General features: G+C 42.8%; 1 pseudogene across 1 annotated transcript; it reads right to left on the reverse strand.

Moving 5' to 3' along the window:
* Nucleotides 1-4,183: 4,183 nt before the first annotated feature.
* LOC308251301 (ferritin light chain-like) lies at nucleotides 4,184-4,702 on the reverse strand (annotated as a pseudogene). Its single transcript has one exon. The product of its transcript is annotated as a ferritin light chain-like (transcript).
* Between the last annotated feature and the right edge of the window lie 2,336 nt (nucleotides 4,703-7,038).

The following is a 7,038-nucleotide window of genomic DNA, read 5'->3' on the forward strand; positions in this document are numbered from 1 at the left end:
ATCTACCTCTCCCTTTCCCTTCCTCTCTGAAATCAATAAAAATATTTTAAAAAAAGACCAGATAGTAAATATTTCCAGCTTTGATGGTCCGATGGTCTCTTTCGCAACTACTTGACTCTGCCTTTGTAGCAGAAACAGCCACAGATGCTGTATAGAAATATGGGTGTGGCTGTGTGCCAATAAAACTATTTGTAGACACTGAAATTTGAATTTCCTATCATTTTCAGTATCAGAAAATATCCTTTTTAAAAAATATATATTTTTATTGATTTCAGAGAGGAAGGGAGAGGGAGAGAGAGATAGAAATATCAATGATGAGAGAGAATCATTGGTCGGCTGCCTCCAGCATGCCCCACACTGGGTATTGAGCCCACAACCCAGGCATGTGCCCTAACTGGGAATTCAGCTTGTGACCTCCTGGTTCATAGATTGATGCTCAACCACTGACCCACACCAGCTGGGCTCAGAAAATATTCTTAACGTTTTTTTTTTCAACCAGTTGAAAAATGTAAAATTTGCTCTTAACTTGCAGGCATGAGCTGGATTTGGCCCATCGGCCGTATGTTGCCAACTTCTGATACAGGGTATCATTTATATTGGAAGGTATTTGGGGTATAACACATGTCCATGGAAAAATGCAAATCAAAACCACCATGAAAAATCACCTCACCTGTTAGAATGGCTGCTATCAGTAAATAAATTAAATAAATAAAAAAAACACCCACAAGTGTTGGTGAGGATATAGAGGAAAGGGAACCTCGTGCACTGTTAGTGGGATTGTAAATTGGTGCAGGCATTATGGAAAATAGTATGAAGGTTCTCAAAAAATTAAAATTAGGTATATCATACGAGCCAACAATTCTACGTCTGGGTATTTATCCAAAGGCACGAAAATCCTAATTCCAAATGGTATACGCACCCCTATATTCATTGCAGCATTATTTATAATAGCCAAGATATGGAAGCAACCATCAATAGACGAGTGGATAAAGAAGATGTGCTGCCCTAACTGGTTTGGCTCAGTGGATAGAGCGTCGGCCTGCGGACTGAGGGGTCCCAGGTTCGATTCTGGTCAAGGGCATGTACCTTGGTTGCGGACACATCCCCAGTAGGAGGTGTGCAGGAGGCAGCTGATTGATGTTTCTCTCCCATCAATGTTTCTAACTCGCTATCCCTCTCCCTTCCTCTCTGTAAAAAATCAATAAAATATATTTAAAAAAATGTGCTCCATACATACAATAGAATATTCCACAGCAATAAAAAAAAGTGGAACTTGCCATTTGCAACAACATGGATGGACTTGGAGGGTATTATGCTAAGTGAAATAAGCCAGACAGAGAAAGGCAAATACTGTATGATTTCACTTATATGTGAAATCTAAAAAACAAAACAAATGAACAAACAAAACAGAAATAGACTCAGATACAGAAAATAAACTGTTGGTTGCCACAGGGAAGGACAGTGGGGCGGATGGGTAAAATTAGTGAAGGGGATTAAGAGATACAAATTTCCAGTTATAAAATAAATCCACTCTAGCCGGTTTGGCTCAGTGGATAGAGCATCAGCCCGCGGACTGAAGGGTCCTGGGTTCTATTCTGGTCAAGGGCACATACCTTGGTTGCAAGCTCAACCCTGGAGGCAACCAATTGATGTGTCTCTCTCTCACATCAGTGTTTCTCTGTGTCTTTCCCCTCCCTTCCACTCTCTCTAAAAATCAGTGGAAGAATATCCTCAGGTGAGGACTAACAGCAACAACAAAAAGTGCTATGCAAAAGCAAGATGGGTGTTTGCAGCAGAGTCGGGTCGGATCGGATCAGATCAGATCAAGGAAGCTTGAGTCTGCTGGGTGGGCTGGTTAATGTGTAACAAGAGGCTCTCCTAATGAAACTGGTTTGGCTCAGTGGATAGAGCGTCGGCCTGCGGACTAAAGGGTCCCGGGTTCGATTCTGGTCAAGGGCACGTACATTGGTTGTGGGCACATCCCCAGTAGGAGGTGTGCAGGAGGCAGCTGATCGATGTTTCTCTCTCATCGATGTTTCTAGCTCTCTATCCCTCTCCCTTCCTCTCTGTAAAATATCAATAAAATATATTTAAAAAAAAAAAAAAAAGAGGCTCTCCTGAGGAAGAAAATGCCTAATTTTTAGCATTTGCCATCTCCTGTGGTGTAAATACTCCCACTGTGGCCAATTTCAAGCTACCCATGTAATGTCATTGAACACGGCATTAGACAGAGCTGTGCATCATTGAATCTCGCCAGCCAGAGCCAGCACACCCTATACTTGAGTCTTCTGTTTTGGTCCCAATATTCTGTTAGTCTAAGCATGCATATCACTTACTTGCTCTGTCCTATTTCGTTACTGTGAAATGCAAGTCCTTGCAGGTGTCAAATGAAATGATGCAGGTTGAAACATTTTGGGGGAACAAAGAATGGCATGCTATCCAAATGCAAGATACAGTTAAAAAGAATAAGAGGTTGTAGGTATATATATAAAGAGGCTTTGGAAAGTAACAACACTGTTCAAGAGTGTTGACATCTTTGATTTAATTCATTGAAAACCCTTCAAGTGTGTAAAGCATGGTGGGATAGTGGGATTGTGATCCCAGAAGGGGGAAGCCCTGGAGGCCTTGGCAGGTGACAGGTGGCAGAATTAGGGCAAGAAGGAGACATCAAATTAACCTCCCACTTTTCAGGAGACCATGGAGGGAGGTCCTCCAGGAAGGAGGTTGAAGAGGCAGTTGCTTGTGGTGTCCAAGAGAGGGCGCCAATACCGAACTCCAGTCTCCCCCATCCCCAGGCCCTGTGTAGGAAGGGGAGGGTTCTGCCATGAGGCTTGTTGGGTAGAAAGGGGGGGTGATGTCTCTGTCTTTGAACCTAGAAGCCCCCTATTATGCTTTCAGAGTTGGAGGTTTGGAAGAGAGGAGTTAACAAATTGGGGCAGGTGTCTGCAAACTTATTTTAAAAGATTTTTTAAAAATATGTATTTTTTTATTTTAGAGAGGAAGGGAGAGGGAGAGAGAGATAGAAACATCAATGATAAGAGAGAATCATTGATTGGCTGCTTCTTGCATGCCCCCCACTGGGGATGGAGCCCACAACCCCAGGCAAGTGCCCTGACCAGTTATCAAACAATGACCTCCTAGTTCATAGGTGGACACTCAACCACTGAGCCACACCATTTGGGTTGCAAACTTTTTTTTAAAGGGCCATATAGCAAATACTTTCTGTCACAATTAGTCAGCTTTGTGCTTCTAGTTCCAAAACAGCCATAGACTACAAGTCCACAAATGGGCCTGGCTACATGCCAGTGAAATTTTATTTTAGGAGACTGAAATTTGAATTTCATGTAATTTACCTGTGTCACAAAATAATTTTTTCTATATTTTTAACCATTAGAAATGCAAAAAACTGCTCTTTGCTCTCAGGTATAGCTTATCAATGGAGCATCAATGATAATAAATGTTTGTTTGACACTTACTAGGTATCAGGTATTAAATGCTTAAGTTCAGTGGTCTATATAGCTCATTTAACACCCAGAGTAGATCTTTTTTAACATCCACTCCTCTATAAGACAGGAAGTTTCAGTGATGATTATGAAAAGCAATACATAATTATTGCCAGAAAAGAAATAGAGTGAATTAGCCGAAACCGGTTTGGCTCAGTGGATAGAGCGTCGGCCTTCGGACTGAAGGGTCCCGGGTTCGATTCCGGTCAAGGGCATGTACCTTGGTTGCGGGCACATCCCCAGTGGGAGGTGTGCAGGAGGCAGCTGATCGATGTTTCTCTCTCATCGATGTTTCTAGCTCTCTATCCCTCTACCTTCCTCTCTGTAAAATATCAATAAAATATATTTTAAAAAAAAGAAAAAGAAAAAGAAATAGAGTGAATTAAAATTTTCTTTATTGGACATCACATATATAATCATGCCAGTAACATACATAAATAGATTTCACTGACCAAGGGAAAAAGTAATGAATGAATACTGTTTAATTCTACTAATTAATTTTAAAAAATATTTTTTGCTGCAGAAAGCTTTATTGTTTCCTTTTGGTGTTTCCAAAGTAAGGGAGAGGGCTTCAGGGTGGTTAAAAGAATGGCTAGTGGTTTTGGGGAGAGGCTCAGACAAAAGCCAGACTCCAGAGGATGCACATGGGCCCCTCAAAGGCCTTTGGGCTCCAAAGGCTCCTAGTCATGCTTGAGGGTGAGCCTTTGGAAGAGATACTCACCCAGCCCAGCCCAGCCTGGGGGCTGGCCAGTCTGCGGTTTGTCAAGTGGTCGCCCATCTTCTTGATGAGTTTCACCTCCTCATCCAGGAAGTGTTTCTCCAGGAAGTCACAGGGGTGAGAGAGAGTCTGCGTGGCAGAACCCAGGGCCTGCAGCTCCAAAAGGGCCTGGTTCAGGGCATCCTGAGTTCTAGGGCATCCTTAGTTTTGCCTACTCATCCCGGGAAGGCTTCAGCATGTCCTGGAAGAGAATGCGGCCACCCCGCTGGTTTTGTATCTTTAAGAGATGCTCAGAGCCCTGGTGCTGCTTCTCCACCAACTCGAGGAAGAAGTGGCCCACGCCCTCCAGAGCCACATCCTTGTGGTCAGAATAGAAGCCCAGAGAGAGGTAGGTGTAGCAGGCGCAGGGATGCAGGGTGGCCAGGCCGTTAACGGCAGCCTCCACCTCAGTGGAATAATTCCGACCAATTTGGGAGCTCATGGTTGTTCGGCAATGAGTTAAGGTAGAAAAAAAGGGTGTGTTGGCTGATCTCGGAGGTGGTTCTGAAGCTGGTGATGGAAAAGATGATGGAGGTGGTCGGAGGCTGGAAGAACAGGCATCCCTGGGTCTGTTCCATCCAAACATTGTTGAAGCAAGAGACAGATCCAGGACTGCAGAGGGCACTGTCTCTGAATTAATTTTTAAAACATTTTAAATTAATTTTAGAGAGAGGAAGGAAGAGAAACATTGATACAAGAAAGAAAGATGATTGGTTGCCTTCCGCACATGCCCCAACTGGGGATTGAACACACAACCTGGGTGTGTGCCCTGACCAGGAATCGTGCCCTGACCAGGAATCCAACCCTTGACCTTTCAGTATATGGGATGATGCTCCAACCAACTGAGCCACACCAACCAGGGCTCCATTAATTAATGTTTTTGGAGCAAAACTTGTCTTCACATACTAGTCTGTTACAGTAATGAATAATAACATGACAATTTAGTAAATAAATAAATAACAGTTTAAAGAAGACATTTCCATTTAAAAAATATGGCTCAGCCCTGACCGGTTTGGCTCAGTGGATAGAGCGTCGGCCTGCGGACTCAAGGGTCCCAGGTTCGATTCCGGTCAAGGGCATGTACCTTGGTTGTGGGCACATCCTCAGTAGGGGGTGTGCAGGAGGCAGCTGATTGATGTTTCTCTCTCATCGGTGTTTCTAACCAACCCTCTCCCTTCCTCTCTGTGAAAAATCAATAAAAAATATTAAAAAAAAGAAAAAGACATGGCTCAGCCCTGGCCTCTGCGGCTCCGTTGCTTGAACGTCATCCCGCGCACTGAAAGGTCACCGGTCTGATGCCTGGTCAGGGCACACGCCCAGGTTTTGGGTTCAGTTCCTGGTCAGGGTGCCAGCAAGAGACAGTCAGTAGGTGTTTCTCTCTCACACTGATGTTTCTCTCTCTCTCTCTCTCTCTCTCTCTCTGCCCTCCCCCTTTTTGTAAAATTAATAAAACATATTTTAAAATAAAAGATGTTGCTCAAATCCAGGAAAGAAATTTTGTGTTTGAATTAAGATTTGAGCTTACAAAATAAAAATGATGTAATTTACAGTTTGGCTCATTGTTTAAAATTTTAAATACAGATGGATTCTTCAAGTGATCAGACAGAATAAAGGATGGGAAATTGCTCAAACTCAATTACTTTGCATTTGAAATCACAGGGCCATCATTGTTTATTTAGAATCTACTGCTTAAACAGAAGAATGTGTGACATGAACTGTGCCCAAAAAGAACTCTAAGGATTCTGAATTGTTAAAAATTAATTCTCAAAATGAGCATATGTAGCCACTGTGTGTCCAAATGTCTAATAAAGAGTTCTCAAAATTCACTTTCCTGTAGAATACAATGTTTATTAAAGGATAAATCATAAGACTGTGCTCATTCACAGCTTACTAAACATCAACAGTAACCACAGCAATTGTTTAGACCAGCAATTTTCAACCAGTGTGCCACAACAATTTTTAAAACATGCAATGCTTGACTATTTAGTCAGGGGCGCTGATCTCTTTTCCCTTAGATTGTCAAATAAAATAAATGACAACAGCCAGCACAACAATAGCTCCGTAGTTGGAGCATCGGTCCTCATACCAAATGGCCTTGGGTTTGATTCCTGGTCAAGGGCACATACTCGGGTTGTGGGTTCGCTCCCCACCCCTGGTCAGGCATGTGCGTGGAGGCAACCAGTCGATGTGTCTCTCTCACATCAATGTTTCTCTCTCTCCCTCTCTCTCTCTCTCTTTTACTCTCCTTCCCTCCCTCCTTTCCACACTCTCTAAAATGCAATGGAAAAAATATCCACTAGTGAGGATTAACAGAACGAAGAAAATTATAAATTATACTTATTTTTTTGTCAGATCAGCAAAAACATAATATATTTTGGCATGCCGCAGAATTTTAGTAATTAGTTTATGTGTGCCATGAGATGAAAAAGATTGAAAATTGCTGATTTAGACCAGGAGTTGACAAACCAGGGCTTGCTGGCCAAACCCAGCCCAATGTCTATTTTTGTAGGAACTAAGGATTGTTTTTTTAACTGGTTGGGGCAAAAAATCAGAAGGAGAATAATATTTCACAACATGTGCAACGTAAAGAAGATTTGAATTTCAGCATCCACATCTCAAGGTGACTGGCACACAACCGCACTCCCGCATTCACGAATTGTCTGCGGTGGCTCTCGCACTGCCACTGCCAGCTGCCGGGTCGCTGTCTGGCACGCACAGCTGAGAATATTTACTCTCTGGCTCTTGACAGAAAAAGTTTGTTGACCTCTGGTTTAGACC

This window comes from Plecotus auritus (assembly GCF_963455305.1).
Source record: "Plecotus auritus genome assembly, chromosome: 6".
Taxonomy (NCBI): domain Eukaryota; kingdom Metazoa; phylum Chordata; class Mammalia; order Chiroptera; family Vespertilionidae; genus Plecotus; species Plecotus auritus.